Raw genomic sequence first — 24,744 nt, 5'->3', positions numbered from 1 at the left:
CAAATAAGATCTGAAATCTAAACATAAAACATATTAGCCATGACATTATCAAATATATCTAACATGCTTAAAGGAGCTTCTGGGTGTTGGCATTTGTAGTGGTTTGAAGGGAAGAATTTGTCTAATTGATTAGTTGAATTAGGGTTGTCTTGAATTAGTGCTCATTACAGTGCTTTGAAAATGCCCATGATGGCATGCCTGATCTTGAACTGGAACCTACTTCTCCCCCTATATCCAATGCCTCTTCTTCAATATCTCCACCTTCATCACCAGAGAAATCTGCTGAACCACCAGTCTCATAATCTACATCACCAGCTGTAGAAGGCAAAGCTATGATGGCATCCTTAGCTCTTAGCATTGACTGAGTGGTATGCACCAAATTGAGCATCCCTTCTGCATTGTCATTGCCCTGTTCAGCTAGAAGTTGATAAGCTGGAACAGGGTGAGTAAATGCCTCAGCATCAAGGGAGGTGGAATCTATAACAGCTTGAGGTTGCTGAGATAGTCCCTCCCTGTCTGCATCCTGGACATTCATTGACTCACTAGCAATAACATCCATCCTTATAGCTCATGTACCTGCATTTCTCTCGTGTTCTCTCTTTTGTTGCATCAGGGTCTCACCCTGGCTCCCCACCCTCACACCCTCACCTTCACCATCTAAGGTGGGACTCCTCTCACTTACTTTTGCCAATCCTGAAGAAATGGATTGCATATTTTCATTCTTTTGCTCTCCTTTTTCCTGGTAAAGGATCTACTGCTGGATAGATACCTTTGGCGGCAACCCAGACTCTCACTCATAGCACTCTCTGCCCTCAATCCTAAGAGTGACTATACAACCACTAATTCTTCTGCACTAGAAATAAATGAAGTTTGAAGCTGTGCAGAGACAATCGACGGATGAGTAATATCCATCGGGTGAGAGGTTTTGCTATCTGACAGATAACTGCTATTAAGCTTATCCGTCGGGATACAATCACTACTCGACGGATGAGCAACGAGAGAGTAGAAATGAATGAACTTGGAATAGAAACTATTGTGGACTCTGTGCTGATTGATGATATTTTGGGCACAGATGATTCAACAGTTCCTGAAAGAATTGGCAAGTGAGCCAACAAATCATCTAAAAGATGATGCTCACTTGCATTAGATTTTGGCTTCCCCAACAAAGTTAAAGAAGGGGAATCAGGAATTGATGTGTTGATCATATCCACATCCAGAGAAATTGTAGGAGAATTTGGTGTTTGAGGTGCTTCTATTACTAGAGATTTTGGCTGTGACTCCATATTTATTGGAGCCACATCAAGCTGAATTTGTGAAGGTGTAGTGACTGTGTCTTTAGCACCAGTTTGCACAGTGTGTGTACCCTGTGCATCCCCAAGGGTTTTGGATTTCTTTTTTCTGGCATAAGTTTGGGGTGAGCTAGTGTCCCTTACCCTCTTGGCATGTGCTCTTGGTTGGGAGCTTTGTTCAATAGTTACATCCTTTTGGGAGGATGCAACTAGAAATGAGCTTTTATCCTTTTTAAGCTCTGCAGTTTGTTGGTAAACTGTAGTGTGGCTAGGCTGGGAACCACTCAACTCTCCATCCTTATCCTTAGAGTTTCTTTTATGTTCACCCTATCCCTCACCTACCTTTCCCACCTTCATACTCCCCTCTTTGGTTTTGGTGGATTTGGCAACTGGCATCTTTTGAGAGATGCCAGAGCGGGCTTTCTTTGATTTGGATTTTGAAATTTTTGTTGGTTTGGTAGCTAGGGTAGGCAACTGTTGGGTCATTGACACAGTTGCCATTCCTACACTAGTATTCAAAGAAATTTGTGAGTTTGGAATAGTAGGGATAGATGAACTTACGTCACTTACCTGAGGTGCTTCCATTATAGGGAAATAGAATAGTGGCACCTCCTTGTGATGATTTGCCCTGTTCAAATCTGCAATAATCCTTCTCTCTTGAACCCAACAATCTAATTTATTGTTTGGGTTCTCAAGCACAATTTCCTCAGAGAGGTGGTTAGCTAACATCATGAAAAATCTAGCATAATAAACACTTTTACCCCTCTTGTTTAACTCTCCTAATTTAAAACCCAACTCAAACAGAACAAGGTCACTAAAACTAAAGTACTTATCTGTAACTAGCATGTAAAGCATGTTAAACATGGAAATATTAACAGAATCAAAATTACTGATTTTACCAGAAAAGATGTTACGACCGGCATTTTGTGTAATATTAATTTTGGACTTGGTATAATATTAGAGCTGAATGTAAATATACTTAATGGTTGTACGTTGTGTGAATGAAAATTTCTGCATTTTAAATTTGCTTTATGTAGTATATGATTTTTTCAAAGCAAGAGTTTATTTATTTCCCTTATTTTTGTTTTATAATGAATATTCTAAACCTTGGAAAATTTTCTTTTAAAAGTTATTTTGTTCACAAATTTCAAAAGTGATTTTATAAAATTTCTAAAAATCCAAGTTATTTTATGGTATAAATTTTATAATTTTTGAACTTGTATTTTATTTTATAAAAATAAATCTTTACAAATTTTATTTGTTATAATTAGCAAATTACATAGAAGCCCTTGCATGCAAATCACCCTTCTATTCTCTCAAAGGGCAAAGAAGACCTTTCCAACCCCACTAACTCATTTGTTGATTACCAAATTACCACACTAACCTTGCAAGCAAAATGGCCTAACTTTAGCTAGAGGTCATTTTTGTACATTCTCACTTCCACTCATTATTTTGTCAACCCAAAAGCATAAAACCAAAAACCAAGTGTGAGAAGTCATTTTCACTCACTCCACACTCTAACACACCTCATTTTTCTCTCCTCCCCTCCCTCCCTTGTTGCTCTCGGCCGAAGCCCCCATCGCCCACTCCCTTCCATTTTTCATTCCATTTCTCATCTTCCCTAGTGTAAATCTTCTACCTACATTCATTTTATATACTTCCCAAGAGTTTTGTGACTTGGCAGATGAAGTTTCATGGTTGCATGTGTAGTTCTTGTGTGATCTCCAAAGAGAAACTCTTGATTCTTGTGAATTCAAGAGCTCTCTATGAGATATATTTTATATATGTGTTAACTAAGTGTTTTATGGAGAAACCATGCTTTAAAATCCTTTGCATGCTACTGAAATTTCATTATATATTCATGTTTAGCCATGCATGCTAGTTTTAAGATATTAACATGATGATCAACCATGTTTTGCATGCTACTCTTTTCGAAATCATGTCGCTATGTCTAAAAATCTATAAATTCGAAATATGTGTGCTTAAAATAGATTGTTTCCATGATAAATTTCTTATTAATAATTAAGAGAAGATATATTTCATGAATATTAAGGATGAGTAATAGGTACAAGTCGAATTTGCAAGCATTTAAACTTTATGCTTTAGCCGAAATCTTGTTAAGTGTTTCCATGAGTTGCATGTTATATTTTTAGTTGCATGTTGTTGTTCTTGGGCATGGATGATCTCCCCTCCTTTTGAGGCACTATTTTATGACATTAATACACTAGGTTTGCTTTGGTAAGGGTTGGATGCTTCGTTATTAAGCGGGAGTCAAGGTGGAAGGAGATTAGTTAGTGTTTACATTATTCCAGATTTGATGCACTAGTTTATGGGGAAGTTTTGAATGAGAATTTGTTGTGCAATTTGAAGCCCAAGCCACCAGAAGCTAGCACTATGAGTATATAAAAGGTTTTAGGTGTTTGTTGGAGGTTTATAAGTCGTTTGGTTAGGTGCACGAGTGGAATCACAAAATCTGTCCAGCAGGGGACAGTTTTGTTGCAACTTAGAAATAGGAAGTTTTGACCATGTCATGGGTAGGCCCTCATTAGGCCCTGTTGGGCCTTAGTTAGAGGGAGTGTCAGAGGAGTTTTTCCAGCCATAGTTCATAAGATTTGAGTTAGAACCATGTGTCACAAGTTAGTTCAAGTCAGGGCATTTTCTGCCCAGAAAAATAGGGGAACCATGGACTTTAAGCTTAGGCCCAAGGAGGCCCAAGGTAGGCCCTTGAGCCACATCGAGTTCGGGAGATGCCTTATGGTCAGAAGAGTCTAGTGTAGAAGTTTTTGAGGTAAAATTATAGTGTAAGAGTTTCTAATACACTCAAGAAACCATAGATGTCATTCTGAAATTTACCTTAGTGAGCACTTTCACTTATCACATAGTTTTAGAGCACTTATGAGTGAGACCTAGGTTGACCACTATGGTTGCAAGATAGTATAAAGCCATTAGAGTAAAAGGCCCAAGTGAGGGTCAATAGGTTTTGGATAGTTTAGTAAAGGCACATCGAGTTAGGAGGCCGAAATTTGGAGACTTTGTCTAGTTTAGCGATCAAGTGACTTAGTTGGGGATCGAGATCATCCAAGCCTAGTGTTGCATTATGGTGTGTGTGATATTATTTGATATTAAAATATGATATGTGAGTATATGTGGCTATGTGTACTATTATATTTATAAGGTGATTAGAAATTGCGTGCATATAGGCCTGAGTGCCATTTGTGTTTAATTTCGAGTTGTAAATAGGTTGAGTTGGTGAGAATATATTATAATGAGGTTATTATTATTTATGTAGGATCTCGAGACGAGGGTAAACTTGCCATAAAGGTCGAGTAAAGCTTCCAGTTGCTCCTACCAGCCAGACCAGACCAGCTTTTCTCAAGGTAAGTGATTCAACATGTTTTTCATTTACACTGCAAATGTGTGATAATTAGTTCATATATATTGATGCGAGTATCCTGAGTTATCTTGATATACTTGAACCAAGTGATTCTTAAATCTATCTTTGTATTATATAGAAATGCCATGAACCCTTAAGTACATATTGCAAGTAGATCAAAAGTCGTATCACGCTAGTTTATCAAAGTAATTGGAATACCATGATAAAATAAAGATTTGATATAATACTTGATTGATCCTCTTGATTATCATGCTATTGATTCCTAAAATATTGACATCTCACCCTGATGCTTGAACCCCAATAGAAACTTTACCTTGATACCTAAAAGCCAGATATTCTTTAAAGTTGTTCTTAATTGATTGATAACCCTTTTCTCTCACCCTAAAGTTCGACAATCCTGATATACCTTGAGCTAAAGATCATTTTCTTCATACCTTAACACCCCTAGTATTCATGAAGCTTATCTTCTTGATGTTCTAGTACTTGTACCTTGTCGAAAACCATTGCTTTAAGCCTAGTTTGGCATTACTCTTTCATATTATCCAATAGCCTTGCTAAATCTCCTTATCAAAGTTCTTGTATATGGAAACCTTTCAATTACCCTAATATAGTAAAGTCTAGTGGATCATGGCCCTGAAATTTGGTGACATATTTCCAGTGTTTCAAAGTTGATCTATAATCCCTTGATAAAAATGTTTACTACTTAAGAGATTTTTATTATAAATTGGCATCAGTTTTTGAAATGATTAAAATGTGGATTTTCAGTCCCAAAGGGGGATAAATGTTTTCTTTGAATAGTGGAGCTGGACTGAGACGCGAGTCCTTTCCACACTTATATTGTAGGCTTAAAATTTGCCTAGGGATCCCATTAATGTTTTAGAACCCAGCGAGGTTCGGGATTACTTCATGGCTGATCACCGGCTGTAATCTGTAGCGTCATAAAATGATTTTGATTAAGTTATGATTTTAAAAATGTTTTGATTCAAGCAAATGATGCCATCGCCCAAACTTTTATCTCTTGTTATTATTAGTTATATCTTCGCAATGTCATTATTTAATATCTCGATTTATGTTTTGTACCGTATTGTTTAGCACTTGTTGAGCATTTGGCTCACTCCTTATTTTAACCCTGATATTACAGCTAGCAGCTATGGTTAGATTCAAGCAGTCAACACATAAGACTTGTGACGCCGATGCGTATATCCGAGCTCAAGTAGATTAAGAGATAGTTTTGTGTGAGGATTTCGATATTAAAATCAGTTGTAATAGATGGTAGTTTTGGGATGTTCCAAACCCTAAACTGTAAGATCTTGGATTCGGTTATATTTACTTTCTTTTAAATATTGTAATAGTTATATATTGTGTTTGTTAAGTTGGGGGTGTGACAAAAGACCTTGGTCACTATATCACACATGAAACTTTATTCCTTCCTAAGACCCAATCTCCTAATGTCACTCAACTTAGAAGTAGAAAGAGCATAGTTCATGGAATTAAGCATATTAACTATATCAATGTCTGTGTGTGGTGAGGTCACATTATTATCAGGAATCTTGAAACATGCTTTAATAATATCACTATTAATACAGAATTCATTACCTTTGATAGTGAGTGTGATGGTCTTATCAGTTGAGTTGTATGTAGCAGTGGTCCACATCTCTTCAACAACTTCACAAAAGATGGTGGGTGATTCCAACATGGCATAGTTAAGCTTGCAGTTCTTCACAAAATCCATCATTTTGTGGTAGTCACCAGAATGCTGGATCCCCTTGTTCACTAAGGTTGTGAAGTTATTCTTCTCATAAATGAACCCAGTTTGAGAAATAATCTTGACAACAGGCGCCATTGTTAGAGAATAAGAGCTTGCAGAGAGAGAGAGAGTAAGTGCTTTGAAAGAGAAAGAAATTGGAGCAGATAATTTGAGAATGATAAAAGAAAAACAAGGGAAATGAAATAGGCTTTTATACTCTCTAAAAAATAACTGCCAAAAATAATAAAGTAAAATAAAGTAGCAAATTAAAATTGCCTAAAATAGCCGTTTAAAAATAAACTGTAAAAATTCCATCAATTATCCGTCGTGTCATGCTTACAAACTGTAAGTATACTTGATGGATAATGTTTAGGAAATTAACGGCCACGATTAAGACAATTCGACGGATGAGGATAAACTGTTATCCGTCGAGTTATAAAATATGCCAGAAAAATAATTGATTTTTATTAGCAAATAGTATTCCGACGGATGATCAAACTTGATGGATAAAGATCATCCGCCGAGATGAAAATTTTGACTTGGCCAAAGTTTCATCCATGACTGAAAAAATCAATTTAAATTTCTGGCTGCATTACAACTTGCAAATTATCTCATAAGGATTTAAGAATAATTAAGCATACCTAACTCACTTACCAACCTTGAGAAGGTGGATTCATCCAGTGGCTTGGTAAAAATATCTGCAAGCTGCTTCTCACTTGGAACAAAATGTAGTTCCACAATACCATTCATTACATGTTCCCTTATAAAGTGGTACTTGATGTCTATGTGCTTTGTCCTAGAAAATATGTGCACAACAACTGTCAACAGCAATATATTCAGCTTCAGCTGTAGAAGTAGAAACTGAATTTTGCTTTTTACTGAACCAGGACACAAGCTTGTTTCCTAGAAATTGACAAATTCCTGTTGTACTTTTTCTATCAATTCTACAACCTGCATAGTCTGCATCTGAGTAACCAGTTAGATCAAAACCAGAATCTCTAGGGTACCAAATTCCAAGTTTTGTTGTTCCCTTGAGATATCTGAAAAATCTCTTAATAGCTACTAAGTGAGATTCTCAAGGGTCAGCCTGAAATCTAGCACACAAACATGTAGCAAACATTATATCTGGCCTACTTGCTGCTAAGTATAGAAGTGAGCCAACCATGCCCCTATAACTTGAAATATCCACAGACTTTTCAGTAGTGTTTAATTCAAGCTTAGTTGCAGTAGCCATGAGAGTTTTACAGATGTGCAATCCATTAGATCAAACTTCTTTAAAAGATCAAAAATGTATTTAGTTTGACTAATAAATATTCCATCACTAACTTGCTTAACTTGAAAACCAAGAAAGTAAGTTAGTTCTCCCATCATACTCATTTCATACTTACTTTGCATCAATTTGGCAAACTTTTTGCAAAGTTTCTCATCTGTAGAGCCAAAAATAATATCATCTACATAAATTTGAATAAGTATGCTAGAGCAATTAACATTTTTATATAATAAAGTTTTATCTATAGTACCTCTTGTGAAGTGATTTTCCAAAAGGAACTTTGATAAAGTGTCATACCAGGCTCTAGGTGCTTGCTTTAGTCCATAAAGTGCTTTCAAGAGATAATAGACATGTTCTGGAAAATTTGGATCTTCAAAACCTGGAGGTTGACTGACATATACTTCCTCCTCCAAATCTCCATTCAGAAAGGCACTTTTGACATCCATTTGATAGACCTTAAAATTGGCATGGGCTGCATAGGCTAAGAAGATTATGATGGCTTCAAGTCTTGCAACAGGAGCAAATGTTTCATCAAAATCTATTCCTTCTTGTTGACAATAGCCTTTAGCAACCAATCTAGCTTTGTTACTAACTACTATGCCATTTTCATCCATCTTGTTTCTGAATACCCATTTGGTGTCAATTGGATTCTTTCCTTTAGGCTTGGGCACCGGCTTCCATACATTATTCCTCTCAAATTGGTTTAGCTCCTCCTGTATAGCTAAAATCCAATAAGGATCCAACAAAGCTTATTCTACCTTCTTTGGTTCTTCCTTGGAAAGAAAGCTGTTGTATAGACATTCTTCTTGAGTTGCTCTCCTGGTTTGAACTCTAGAAGAAGCATCACCAATGATGAGCTCAAAGGGGTGATCCTTTATCCATTTCCTTTGTTGAGGTAGATTAGCTCTAGATGAAGAGGCCTCATTATTATCTTGATGTGTCATTGAGTTTTGATTATTAGAAACTCCCCCTGAGTTTTTGGATCTTTGATTTGAGAAAGGGGAACTTTCTATAGGTGATCTATTCAGATTTCCAGCTTCTTTTGATAACCCGACGGATGGTGAATTTTGAGTTCCGACGGATGAAACTGGTTGTCTACCAACAGATAACGTAGATTGCCTCCCGACGGATGAAGCATTATGCAACTCGACATATGTTGAATTTTATGCTTCATTGGTAGTGGATTTTTCTGTATTATCCTTTGATAATGTTTCTTGATCACTTTTATCATCACTGTCCTCACTAACCATCTCCACATTGTCAAATTTGAGGCTCACATGGTAGTCTCCATCTTACAGTCCTTCAATCTTTTTATCATCAAATACAACATGCATTGATTCCACAATAATGTTGGTTCTTACATTGTAGACTTTATATGCTTTACCAACAGCATATCTAACAAAAGTTCCATCATCTGCTTTAGCATCAAACTTCCCATTCTGATCAGTTTGATTTCTCAAGATATAACACTTACAGCCAAAGACATGAAGAAAATTTAGAGTTGGCTTCTTGTTCTTGAACAATTGATAGGGAGTCATGCATTTTGATTGATTGATCAGAGAAATATTCTGAGTGTAGCATGTAGTATTTACAGCTTTAGCCCAGAAATATGTTGGCAATTTAGATTCTTCAAGCATTGTCCTGGCAGCTTCAATAAGTGATCTGTTCTTCCTTTCCACTACTCCATTCCGTTGTGGAGTTCTTGCTGCTGAAAATTCATGCAAAATTCCATTTTCTTCACAAAATGCTCTCATGACATAATTCTTGAACTCAGTTCCATTGTCACTCCTGATTCTTTTAACTTTGAAATCAGGATGATTATTGACTTGCCTTATGTGATTGATTATGATTTCACTAGCCTCATCTTTAGCTTTAGGAAATATGTCCAAGAGAACTTTGAGAAATCATCTACAATTACTAGGCAAAATCTTTTCCTTGAGATGGACAACACACTGACTGGTCCAAACAAATCCATGTGTAGCAATTGCAAAGGTTCTTCAATTGTTGAATCAAGTTTCTTTCTGAATGATGCTTTAATCTGCTTTCCCTTTTGGCAGGCATCACACAATCCATCCTAAAAAAACTCTACTAGAGGAATGCCTCTAAGCAGTTCTTTCTTTACTAGCTCATTCATGGTTTTGAAGTTTAGATGGGATAGCTTCTTGTGTCATAACCAACTTTCATCCTGACTTGCTTTGCCGAGAAGACAAGTAACAGATTCTGCATAAGATGAGTTGAAGTCAGCTAGGTACACATTTCCTTTTCTCACACCAGTGAGAACCACTTTGTTGCTTCTTTTGTTAGTAACAACACAGGCTTCTGAGTTGAAGGTTACTGAATTGCCTTATCACAAAGCTGGCTGATACTCAACAAATTGTGCTTGAGACCATCCACTAAGGCAACCTCCTTAATGATAACAGAATTATCATGCATACTTTGATTAACAGGGAATGGCATGCTACTAGTGAACATGTTATTCCAGTAAGGCAAGCTAAATGGCATTTGTGGCATACTAAATGCAGCATAATAAGGATTAGGTGCAAATGGCATATTAGCAAACTGTGCATTCATATTCTGTGTAGACATAGTATTCATAGGCATAGGAGGTATGGCATTTATGTTGGGAAAGTGAGGTGGCACAGATATGGAAGTAGGCATGGCAAATTTGCAATTAACAGACAAATGATTTACACTACCACACTTGACACATATTTTTCTTGGAGCATATTTATCAGGTGTGTAGTTATTGTGTTTGTTAATCCCTACTTTACCATTTCTATTATTTTTCTTTTTAGCCTCTATTTTAACCTCAATCTTTTCAAGTCTGTCACTCAATTGCTTGACAGTCATATGACCAACATTAGCCTTTTTCCCTTTCTTAACTTGACTTGATTCTCTTGTGACAAAATTCTTGGAAACTGATCCACACTTTTCATTTAACTTAACGAGTTTGGCTTTACTGATAGGCTTGCTCACAGTCGACAGATGAGGATTTACATCACTCGACGGATAACCCTTTTTGTTATCCGACGGATGACCTTCATCATCCCTTGAGTCTACATCTATTAGCACTCCTTCCACCAAATTTGGATCTAGCTTCTCCTTGTTCTTCTTCCAGGCTGCATCATAAAAGGACTCGATCCCTTGAACTTTGGTTATTTGAGCATGAACATCTCTAGATGTTTTTCATGCTTTAATCACCTCCTGTTCACGTTCAAGCTGCTTCTTCAAAATTTCTTCTTTCTTCAAGGATTCAGTTAATTCCTCCTTGGCAATCTTACACTCAATTCTTAATTTTTCAAAATCAATGAAATGAGACTCTAGCACATTATTCCTCTCACTTAAAAATAGATTGTTTTCTTTGATTTTAGCATTTTCTTTAGTAAGAGACTTAAGTGTAACACACAAATGATATAACTCTGTAGACATGTCATTTATAGCATCATTACACTCAGCTTTAGATAAATGTGCAAGGTTTGTAGTAATTACCTAATTACTTCAAGAACTTGTCTCTGTTTAATCAGACTTGGCCATTAGGGCTAGACTGACATAGCTGACATCTTCATCTTCATCCAGACCATCTGCAGCCCAGTCATTTTCTTGTGTAATGAAATCCCTTTCCTTTTATTTGAGCAACTCAAAGTATTTCTGTTTATAATCCACAGGCTCAAACTTCTTTTTATTGGAATCTGACTTTCTACACTCACTAGCAAAGTGCCCTACCAAGCCACATTTGAAACATTTGAATTTTGATTTATCCACCATGTTTCTGTTTGGCTTGGCTACTCCAAAGTTCTTCATGAACTTGAGCTTGGCAAATCTTCTGGAAAAAAATGCTAGATGTTCATCAATATCTTCCATGTCATCTTGGCTCAAAGAATCTTCATTTTCTGCTACCAGCCCATTGCCCTTGTTTTCACAGAACTTTGAAGTTGATTCAACAGCTTCCATCTTCATCTCCTTCCCTTTTTCTAACTCAGCAAATAGTGCAATGGATCCTCCTTTCTTCTTTCCTCTCTCCATCCTCTCATCTTGCTCTATTTCAAGCTCATAAGTCTTCAGGATGCCATACAGTCTCTCCAAAATAAACTCCTTATAATCTTGAGAGTTTCTTAATGAGTCTGTCATTGGTTTCCATTCCTTTGGAAGAGATCTAAGGAATTTCATATTGGAGTCTTTTGTCTGATAGACCCTTCCATGCAACTTTAGAGCATTTAGTAGTTTTTGAAACCTACTAAAAATGTTAGTGAGAGACTCACTTTTTTCACTTTGAAAATGCTCATATTGCTGAATCAGTAGCTGCATCTTGTTTTCTCTAACTTGCTCGGTGCCATCACAGATAATTTGTATAGTGTCCCAAACATCCTTGGCAGTTTTGCAATTGATGATGTTGTCAAACATATCACCATCAACTCCATTGAACAGGATATTCATGGCCTTCTTATCTTTCCTGACTTATTCAATATCAGGGTCAGACCATTCATGCCTTGGCTTGGGGACAGATGGCTCATTTCCAGTTGCAGCTCTCATTGGTACATGAGGACCTCTTTCTATGCAATCTACATAGGCCTCATCTTGAGAAAGTAAATGAAGATGCATCTTTACCTTGCAGTGATGGTAATCATCTTTATCCAGAAAAGGAATCTTGACTCCAACATCCTTCTTGTTCATCTTGTTATTTTGTTGATCTTTAAACTCTTTGTTTATCAAGAGCTAGCTCTAATACCAATTTTTAGTCCCTTAACAATTCAACAAGAATTACAGAAGAGGGGGGGTTGAATGGAATTCTTGAAACTTTTTTCTTAAATAAAATTGTTCTAACTTAAATATATAAATCAGTGTAAATTGATTTGCAGAGTGCGGAATAATAACTTCAAATGAATCAAAACACAAGTAATTAAAAACACAAGTCTTTAAAAACTTTCTAGTGGATTTGAATGTATCCACCAGAGATATATAATATATATCGAGAGAACTCTGTGTAGCAAAAAGCTGACAGCTGCTTACAAGTTTTGAACAACTAAGAGTGCAGAGAAATGCTAAGAATACAACTTACAAATATTTCTCTCCTTGTATCTCAGTTAGTTATTCTATTTGCTGCTTCTTGGTTTATATATCACCAATATTACAAAGCAATAACACAAGATAATAAAACAAAAACTATCAAGTCTAATACTATGCTACTTCATTACTCTATTCCGGCATCTTTGAATATCTTCATAATAGCATGGAAATGGCAATGCTTCTTTGTTCTCTAAAACCCAGTTAAATAGGCTTCCATATTCCATTTACATACACTCGACGCATGTGAATATGTTGTCACTGTCAACAGATGTTTGAATTCTTTATCCGTCGGGTTCATGATCATCCGTCGGGTTGTCTAGTTGATCATCTGTCGAATGGCATTGTTGTTCATCCGTCAGGTAGCAATCTGGCACTTGACTTCATTTCATTTATGCAAGATTACAAGACATCATCTATGTACAATTAATCAACCTATTCTGCATATCTAGTTAAAGTCAACATGACTTGACCTGGCGAATATCCGTCTCTCAATCCCGGGATTCCATTCCAAAAAAAGTGCTCTCTGAACCGAACGTGAAAGTCGTTTTCCATCAGACTACTTACAGAATCTAAACAATGTGTATGCAGAAATGTGCTACAGTCTTATAGTTATATAAGCTACTCACTCAATAGATCATTATCCGTCGGGACTATATTGAGTCATCCGTCGGGACTATAATCCTTATCCATCGAGTGCTATAATTTTCACTAGGTAAAATCTACCAAGGTGTTTTGTTAATGAAATCATCAAGTACACAACATATACACAACAACAAGAAGCTGTCTCATCTGAACTTTAAGACTATAAATTAACTAGTCAGGAAAGACCTAGAAAGAGACATTCCTCAAGTTGAGTTCTCAAAGGATGGATTATATGATGCTTGTCAAAAAGGGAAACAAATTAAAGCATCATTCAAAAGAAGCTTAGATCAACAATTAAAGAACCTCTGCAGCTGTTGCACATGGATTTGTTTGGACCGGTCAATGTGTTGTCAATTTCAAAGAAGATATATTTTTCTGGTGATTGTGGATGACTTCTCAAAGTCCTCTTGGACACATTTTCTTAAATCTAAAGATGAATCTAGTGAAATCATTATCAATCACACAAGTTAAGTCAACAATCACCCTGATCCCAAGGTTAGAAGAATCAGGAGTGACAATGGAACTGAGTTGAAGAATTCTGCAATGAGGTTGTTCTGTGAAGAATATGGAATCATGCATGAGTTTTTAGCAGCAAGGACTCCATAAGAAAATTGAGAAGTGGAAAGAAAGAGCAGATCCTTAATTGAAGCTGAAGAACCATGTTAGAGGAATCAAAGTTACCAATATATTTCTTAGCTGAAGCTGTCAATACTGTATGCTACACTCAGAACATTTCTTTGGTCAATCAAGCAAAATGCATGACTCCATATCAATTATTAAAGAACAAGAAGCCAACACTAAACTTTCTTCATTTCTTTGGCTGAAAATGCTATATTCTGATGAGTCAAACTGAGCAACATGGAAAGTTTGATGCCAAAGCAGATGAAAGTATCTTTATTGGATATGCAGTTGGAAAAGAATACATAGTCTACAATATAAGAACCAACATTGTTATGGAATCTGTACATGTTGTATTTGATGATAAGAAGATTGAAGGAATATATGATGAAGGTTTCCCTGAAAGCCTCAAATTTGATAATGTTGAGATGAAATGTGATGACAGCGATGATGAAAGTGATAAAGAAGTAAGTTATAAGGAATATGCAGGAAAATCAACAAATGAAGCACAAAATACTAAATCCGTCGTAAGACATGGTGCATCATCCATTGACAGACAAATTGTATCATCCGTCGAAAGACAAAATTCATTATCTGTTGAACCCTCAATAAAAGCTGAAAGTCATTCTAGATCACAAACTAAAAGAACTTCAATCTCAAATCAAAGATCCATAAACTCAGGGGGAGTTTCTTCAAATCTAATCTCAGTCACACATCAAGACAACCATGAGACCTCTTCATCTAGAGCGAATCTACCACAATAAAGAAAATGGACTAGAGATCATCCATTTGAATTTGATCATTGGCGATGCATCTTCAAGAGTGTAAACGAGAAAGGCAACTCAAGGTGAATGTCTATTCAGCAGCTTTCTGTCTCAGGATGAGCGAAAGAAGGTAGAAAAAGCTTTTTTGGATCCAGATTGGGTTTTAGCTATGCAGGAAAAGCTAAACCAATTTGAAAGGACTAAAATATGGAAGTTGGTACCCAAATCTAAAGGAAAGAATTCTATTGACATCAAATGGGTATTCAGAAACAAGATGGATGAAAATGGCATAGTCATAAGGAATACAGCCAGATTGGTTGCTAAGGGCTACTGTCAACAAGAAGGAATAGATTTTGATGAGACTTTTGCTCCTGTTGCAAGACTTGAAGCCATCATAAATTTTATAGCCTATGCATCCCATGCCAATTTCAAAGTCTATCAAATGGATGTCAAAAGTGCATTTCTGAATGGAGATTTGGAGGAGGAAGTCTGTGTCAGTCAGCCTTCAGGTTTTGAAGACCCCAACTTTCCAGATTATGTCTACTATCTTTTGAGCACTTTATGGATTGAAGCAAGCACCTAGAGCCTGGTATGATACTTTGTCCAAAATTCCTTTTAGAAAATCATTTCACAAGAAGTACTATTGATAAAACTCTTTTCTTTAGAAATGTTAATGGCTCTAGTATACTTGTTCAGATTTATGTAGATGATATTATATTTGTCTCTATAGATGAGAAATTTTGCAAAAAGTTTGCCAAATTGATACAAAGAAAATATGAAATGGGCATGATGGGAGAACTAACTTACTTTCTTGCTTTACAAGTTAAGTAAGTTAGTGATGGAATATTCATTAGTCAAACCAAATATATTCATGATCATTTAAATAAGTTTGAGTTAATGGATTTCACATCTGTAAAAATCCCATGGCCATTGCCACTAAAGTTGAATTGAACACTACTGAAAAGTCTGTGGACATTTCAAGCTATAGAGGCATGGTTGACTCACTTTTATATTTAACAGCCAGTAGACCAGATATAATGTTTGCTACTTGTCTGTGTGCTAGATTTCAGTCTGATCATAGAGAATCTCATTTAGTAGCTATTAAGAGAATCTTCAGATATCTTAAGGGTACACCAAAACTTGGCATTTGGTACCCTAGAGATTTTGTCTTTGATCTAACTGGTTATTCAGATGCAAATTATGCAGGGTGCAAAATAGACAGGAAAAGCATAACTGGCACATGTCAGTTTCTAGTAAATAAGCTTGTGTCCTGGAACTGATTTCTACTTCCACAGCTAAAGCTGAATATATTGCTACTGGTAGCTATTATGCACAGATTGTATGAATGAAGAATCAACTGTTGGATTATGGTCTATATGTGGACAAGATTCCAATTTTCTATGAAAATACAAGTGTCATTGCCATCACTAAAAATCCGGTGCAATATTCAAGGATAAAGCACATAGACATCAAGTACCACTTCACCAGAGAACATGTTATGAATGGTACAGTGGGACTACATTTTTTTCAAAGTGAACAGAAACTTGCAAACATCTTTACCAAGCCATTTGATGAATCAACTTTTACTAGGTTGGTAAGTGAGTTAGGTATGCTTAATTATTCTTAATTTTTTTTATGTATTTTCAATTTGTGGCGCATCCAAAAATACGTTTGACTTTATTAAAGATTAAAATCAGGATTTGCAAGTTATCAGATCCTACAACTATAATCAGGACTTGCAAGTTGTCAGATCCTGATATTAAAATCAGGATTTGCAAGTTGTCAGATCCTGACACTAAAATCAGGATTTGCTAAAAGGTAAATACTGATGGAACTCAATGGATAAGAATTATCCGTTGAAAGGCACATCATGTATCCGTTGAGTTGATTCAATCATAGCCGTTAATTCTGAACCCTAGCCGTCGACTTTACTTACAGTGTGTATGTATATATCGATGGATAAGTTTTGGAATTTCTATAGTCTACTTTATTTTTAAACAATTATTTTTGGAAAATATCACCGGATACATTTTTTTATTTTTAATTATTTGTTTATCTTTTTCAGAGATAGTATAAAAGTCCAATTCATTTCTATATTTCACTTTTATCTCTCACTGAATTACTTAGCAACTTTTACTCTATTCATCTTCAAAACCACTTTCTCCCTCTGTAACTGCATACTTAGCAACAATGGCACCTATAGTTAAAATAATGTCTCAGTCTGAGTTCATCTATGAGAAAATTAACTTCATCACACTTGTGGCCAAGACTGTTGTTAACTCTAAAGACTTTCACAAGATGATGGACTTCATTAGCAACTACAAATTAAAATATTCTATGCTCGCGTCTCTGGTGATCTTCTGCGAAGTTGTGGAGGAGGTGTGGTCATCTGTTTTTTTCAATTCCTTAGACATGACAATTACCTTTACTCTCAAAGGTACCAACTATAGTGTTAACTCAGATGTTATACAATCTTGCTTCAAAAAACCTGAAAATAATACAACTATTGCATATACTGACATTGATGTGGTCAACTTGCTCAATTATGTGGGGTATTCTCTTGAAACTACTAGTTTAGGTAATGCCAGGAGAAAGGGTCTTAGTAAAGAGTGGAGTTTTATGTGTGATGCTTTTATCAAAGTGTTTTCAGGCAAAATTAGTAATTTTGATGCTATCACTTCTTCTCTTCTTAACATGCTTTACATGCTCCTGACTGATAAGGCCTAGAAATGTATATTATGCTAGATTCTTGATGATGTTAGCTAACTTTTTTTCTGAGGACCTTGTAATTGAGAACCCAAATAACAAGCTTGCTTGTTGGGTCCAAGAAAAGAGAGTTCTTGCATATTTGAGCAGGAACAACCTCAACAATAAAGTGCCCCTCAACTATCTTCCAATCTTTGAGGCACAATAGGTAACTGAGGTAACTATTTATGCTGCAACCTCTTCTCCACCCATTACTTCTTCAACTCCAAATATGACAATGGCATCTGTGACAGTGACCAAATATATGCCTACCCAAGCCACAAAGCCTAAATTAAAATCCAAATCTAAGAAGCCAACCACAGTTGTCTCTTAAAAGACATCAGCTATAACAAATACCACTTCACTTGATGGGAGTGCTCAGGGTAGTAAGGTGGGTGAGGGAAGGGGTGAACATCAAAGAAACCCCGAGGATAAGGAGGGTGAGGTATGTGTAACCCAAACCAGCCATACCATAGTCTCCCAACAAACTGTGGTGATTAATAAGGAAATTAACTCATTACTGGTTACATCCTCCCAAAAGGGTGTAACGATTGAAATAAGCTCTCAACCAAGAGCAAAGGACAAAAGGGGAAGGGACACATACCAAACTCAAACTTATATCAGAAAGAAGAAATCAAAACCAATGGGGAAGTCATAGGGTGCACACACAGTTCCAACTGAAGTCAAAGACTCAGTTACTGCACCATCTCAAAGTCCTGTTGATGTGGCTCCAATAAATGGGGAGTCACAGCCAAAAATCTCTCACACACACAATTTTCCCATAAACTCACTGGATATGGATATGATAAACATATCAATTCCTGATTTTCCATCTTTAAAATTCTTGGAGGAGCCAAAATCTAAAGCAAGTGAACATCATCTTATTGATGATTTGTTGGCTCACTTGCCCTTTCTACCTGAAATCAATGATGAGTCTGTGCACAAAAATCTAAAATCAATCTTCACAGACTCAACCATAGTTTCAACCCCTAAATATTTTATTTCTACCTCTTCGACGGATATTCCTCATCCGTTGATAAGTGATTGTCCCTCGACGGATAAGCTTAACAACATTTATCCGCTGATACTCTTGACTGCTACTTTGAAGGATATCACTTATCCGTTGACAGTCACTGCACCACCTGAAATCTCTAAAATTGTTACAAGTGCATATGACTTAGTAGTTATACAATCACTCCTAGGTTTGAGGGAAATGAGTGACTTGAGTGAGAGGCTGAGTTGCTCTCAGGAAATAGGAGAGGAAATGAGTGAACCTCCACATACTATTTCTTCCAGCATGGTAAAAGTGAGTGAGAGGAGTCCCAACTTAGATGGTAAAGGTGAGGGTGTGAGGGTGGGGAGCCAAGGGGAGCCCTTGATGCAAAAAGAGAGAGAGAAAAAAATGAAAGAAAAGCAGGTACATGAGAAATAAGGTTGGAAACCACTGAAAGTGAGTCAATGAATGTTAATGAAGCAAAAAGGAACAAACTATATCAGAAAGATTACACGGTTGTTATAAATTCTATTTCCCTAGATGCTGAGATATTTACTTATCCTGTTACAGCCTACTAAATATTGGTTGTTCAGGGCAATGAGGAAGCATAGCGGATTATCAATCTGCTACATACTGCAACTTCAATCCTAAGAGCAAAGGATGTAATCAAATCTCTTCCACCTACAGCTGGTGATGATCTTAAGTATGATTCTGGTGACTCTTTTGGTGATGAGTCAAATGGGGAAGATACTAATGAAGCTTGCATGAACTTAGGGGGAGCTGCAAACCCTCGTTTATCTACAGGTACTCCATCATGGATGCTAACCAAAGATTGCAGCTATCACCATTGTAACGCCCTCCAGACCCCAGGTAAAAGTCTGGGGGTTACTAGCTAATCACCAAACCTGTACAATCTGACTAACAAATAATAAAGAAACGAATCTAAACCCCTTTAACACCAACTACGATCTTTTTAGGTTAAAGTATGAAAATAAGAACCACTAACTACTTTATTACCAACCAAATTCAAAATCTTACCAATTCTCTTTATTGCAAACCATTGTCTAACCAGTTTTAAATTAATTTCATCTTTTATTCAAACACACACACTAACTATCTACACCCCACCTGTTCGGGCAACTCAAAGCTTTCTTCCTGGATTGGAATCAACACCTTGGGTATGAGAGGATCCCGAGGCTTGACCCGCTTCTTTACCACTCGAGTCCTGATGGATTTCATATTCCTTCTTAACTGAAAAAAATAATGTGAATAACAACAAAAAGGGGTGAACCTAAAATTGCTCAACAAATCAGCAAAATATAAACAGCGTCAAAGCAATTTAAATGAATCCGTAACCCGAGTATATCTGCAAAGATATAACCCCGTGAGAATAAAAAGAAAGGCCATTAATGGAGAATACAAACGAACTAAACTGGACACAAGTTCGCATCTATACCCTGCTGATCAGCCAGGATACAATGCAAATCTATATCATACTATATAGATCCCGTCGGGCACCCAGGCATTACGGCCCATCTCAAGGATCCAGTTATGTCCCAGTCCTTAGGATTAAGTAAACTTAATCCCCAAAGTATCATTATCCAGTCCATGGAATAGCAATCAGAACAATCGGTATGCTTTGACATATTCTAATCCCCAGAATATATCAATAATTATGAGGAATAATAGGAGTATGAACAATGAATTCAAATGAAAAGGAGAAATCAAGAATCGAAATAAAATATGAACAATAATTAAAAGAGTGCAAGCGTAATGAGAATCTAAAGAAATATCACTATTCTGAAAATAGAATAGGGGAGAAAACCTGCCTTCTACGTGACTCACTGCAATTATGTCACCTTTGTCTATCACCGACTCAACCTGCCTTGCTGGATTAGCTTCTGTTAGAGAAATAGACTGGTTTAGTCATTTCGTACTTCAATTGCGTCTTAAATCGACTTCACATCGTTCCTACTGTCTACCCATGCGCTTATGACTGACTTGTATATTACATATTAGCAAGTAAGACTCGATTAACCATATAATACACATAAGCACATAAGTACAAAATCAATTTTTATAGTTAAAATAATTTTTGGAATCAAAATCGATTTGCTGATCGCTCGACTGATCATTATCTAACTCGTTTCCTATTTTTCGGAATTTTTCGGACTCGTCCTAGCACGCAATTCAACTGATAATCAAATAAATAACAAAGGCAACTAATTTCTAGAAGCAATTAGGTCTTAATAATATTTTTAATGAAAAGAATTCATTTTTCTGAGTTAAAGGGCTTTCGTTTCGCTCGAATCGGACTAACGGTCTAATTAATATCAATTAAATACGAATAATTCAATTTATTATTCAATATATATAATTATTACTAATTTTTAAAACCCTAAAATAATTTTTAAAACATTATTTAAGAAAAATCAGAATTAAAAATGATTTTTCTATAATTTATGGAATTAAAATGAATTTATTATGATTTATTGAAATTATTTGATTAATTATCAAAATAATTAATCATTTTTAAATAATTAATAAATAAAAATTAATTAATAAATAAATAATAAATAATTGAGAAAATAATTAAATCTGATTATTAGAAAATATTTCAGAATTATTTCTAATATAAATAAATAAATAAATAAATTAATTAATTAATTTATAAAATAAATAAAACTTATTTTTAAAATTAATAAAAATAAAAATAAAAATTTAATCCAGAAACATTTGTCAGAAACCAGAATCTGACAGATCAGATCAAAACCGGGTTGACAAACGGGTCAACCGGGTCACAATCCGGGTCATGAAGAACATGACCGGATTTTTCCAGAAACCGGCGACTTCACCGGATTTCGGTGAGTCCAAAATAGTCCCAAATCAACACCGTTTGTTGCTGGTTTTGAGTGCTTTCCATTGCAAATTAACACAGCAGTCTAACCACGATCAAAATATCCCGGAATCATCCCTAGTTCATCTTTTCCGATCAAAATCGACATAAACTCCGGCCAAAAATCCAAATCATTCATTTGTACATAAAACTTAATATTTAATAGTGCAAATCGAAACTAAGAACACATACAATCTAACCCCTAACATATCAGGAACCAAATATTCACAGAAATAATCGAGTTGTAATTTGAAAATTCGGTATAACCCATAATAATCGAACTTTGCTATCTAGGTATCGTTTGATTAATTAAATACCATGAATCGACTGTAAATCACATCAGAAAACTATATCAATCATTAAAACATCATAATAACACTAGAATCAAAAAGTCCTAATTCGAATATAAACCCTAGAAATCGAAAATCAAAAATTACGAATTAAAACATGAAATTGATACTAGAAATGGAAAGAACAGATCAAGACCTTCAATTTCAGTACTTGAATCACACGATTTGATGAAGAAATCAGCTATTTATAGTAGTATAATTAATACTCCTAAATAAAATTAAGGCTCTAATTCTACACTTTTTAAAATTAATAAGCCCCTAATTTTATAATTTTTGGGTATTAAAATTTAATTGATAAATATTTTATATATACAATATATATATGCCAAAATTTCCCAAAAATTGTGAATAATACAAAAATACAAAGAAATGGTATAAATAAAAGTCCTATAATTTTATAAAAATAAAAATTTGATTTTTGTGGGATTTTTAACACCCAATGGGGCCCGGAAAAGTCATTTTTCGCAAAACCAGAAAATTTATAAAATTCCTAGATGTTCAGAATAATGCGATGGTAAAAGCTGTTTGATGAAAAATAAGGCCCATTATTTTATTTGAAATACCTACTTTAAAATCTTGGTTCGGGTCGTAAAACATTTGAAATGAAAGTTATGAATGCAAAATAAAATATCTGACAAATATCTTAAAAATATCGGAATGACAAAGAATGCACATAACACATAGTAGTTAGGGTTTGACAGGTAATTCCACATGAATGACACATTAACACACATAATTTATTATAAATATAATATAATACAGACGTAAATTTTCCAGACGTTACATCCTTCCCCCCTTAATAGGATTCTGTCCTCAAAATCTCACTATGAAAATAAATGAGGATATTTCTCTAACATTTCACTCTCAAGTTCCCAGGTTGATTCTTCAACTATAGGGTTTCTCCACAAAACTCGCACTAAAGATACAGACTTATTTCTCAACACTTTCTTTCGCTGATCTAAAATTCTTATCGGTTGTTCTACAAAAGACAAATCAGGTTGGATATCTACCTGTTCATACTCGATTACATGCCTAGAATCAGGATTATGTCGCTTAAGCATCGACACGTGAAATACATTGTGAATATGTTGCATATGAGGCGGTAAGGCTAATTCGTATACAACTTTTCCCACCTTCTTTAAAATTTCAAACGGCCCGACGTATCGTGGCTTCAATTTTCCTTTGTTGCCAAATTTGGTCAATCCTTTCCATGGCGATATTTTGAGTAACACGTGCTCTCCTTCCTGGTAGTCCATATCCTTCCTTGCTTGGTCTGCATATTTGCGTTGCCTGTTTTGTGCTGCATCCAATCATTTTCGGATAAGTTCTATCTTTTCTTTAGTCTGTTGGATTAATTCTGGACCCAAAATCTTACGTTCTCCAACTTCATCCCAATATACTGGGAATCTGCAATTTCTTCCGTATAACGCTTCGTACGGTGGCATTCCAATGCTTGCATGATAGCTGTTGTTGTAAGAAAATTCAACCAAAGGTAAATGTTCATCCCAACTGCCTTCGAAATTAATCGCACAAACTCGTAGCATGTCTTCAATTGTTTGGATAGTTCTTTCACTTTGCCCATCAGTTTATGGATGATAATCGGTACTCATGTTTAATTTAGTTCCAAGATATTCTTGAAATTGTCACCAAAATCTTGAGTTGAAACGGGTATCTCGATCAGACACGATAGATATTGGAACTCCATGTCGCATCACAATTTCCTTGAGATACAAGTGCACTAGCTTATCGAGTTAAAATCTTTCGTTAATCGGTAGAAAATGTGCCGACTTTGTTAGTCTGTCAATGATTACCCATATCGCATCATGATTTGCTTTAGTCCTTGGAAGTCCTACCACAAAATCCATCGCTAGATGTTCCCTTTTCCATTCTGGAATATCCAATGGTTGCAGTAATCCGCTTGGACGTTGATGTTCCGCTTTAACTCGCTGGCATATGTAACATTTACTTACCCATTCTGCTATCTCCTTCTTCATATTTGGCCACCAAAAGTTTTCCTTCAGATCATGATATATTTTTGTACTTCCGGGATGAATGGAATATTTCGAATTGTGCGCATCTCGCAATATTTCTTCTTTCAGCTCTGCCACGGTGGGGATCCAGATTCTTGTTACAAAGCGTAAGATTCCTTCATTATCCTTCTGAGTTGTAATTTCTTCTCCCGTTATTGACTCATCACCTCTTCTTGACAACGGCGAATCTTTTCTAATAACTCCGGTTGAAAAATCATAGCGTAGATAGTTTCAGTAGATTCATTGGGAATACGAATTTCGTTTTCCAACTTGTCAAATTCCTTGGCTAATTCTTCACATGAAGTTAACAGATTCAATTTTTCTTTCCTGCTCAGAGCATCTGCCACAACATTTGATTTCCCTGGATGATAATTGATTGTAACATCGTAATCTTTAATCAATTTCAGTCATCGGCGTTGTCTCATGTTCAGTTATTTCTACGTAAAGATATACTTCAGACTTTTATGATCCGTGTAGATTCCGTATTTCTCACCGTAGAGATAGTGTCTCCAAAGTTTCAACACAAATACGATCGCTGCTAATTCCAGTTGATGCGTAGGATATTTCTGTTCATGAGGTTTGAGCTGCCTCAAAGCATATGCAATGACGTAACCATGCTACATCATTACAGATCCTAATCCGCGATATGAAGTATCACTGTAAATGACAAAATTTCCATGCTCGTCTGATAATACGAGTACCGGTGCGGTTACTAACCGATTCTTCAGCTCTTGAAAACTTTCTTCACATTTATCATCTCATATGAACTTTTCACTTTTTCGAGTTAACTTGGTCAACGGCGTTGCTATTTTCGCAAAATCTTTGACAAATATTCTATAATATCCTGCCAATCCCAAGAAACTTCGAACTTCTATAAGTGTCTTTGGTCTTTCCCAATTCAACACAGCTTCAATCTTCGCTGGATCGACTTGGATGCCTTC

Source organism: Apium graveolens, chromosome 9, assembly GCF_009905375.1.
Source record: "Apium graveolens cultivar Ventura chromosome 9, ASM990537v1, whole genome shotgun sequence".
NCBI lineage: Eukaryota > Viridiplantae > Streptophyta > Magnoliopsida > Apiales > Apiaceae > Apium > Apium graveolens.
Note: the sequence above shows the minus strand (reverse complement) of the source record.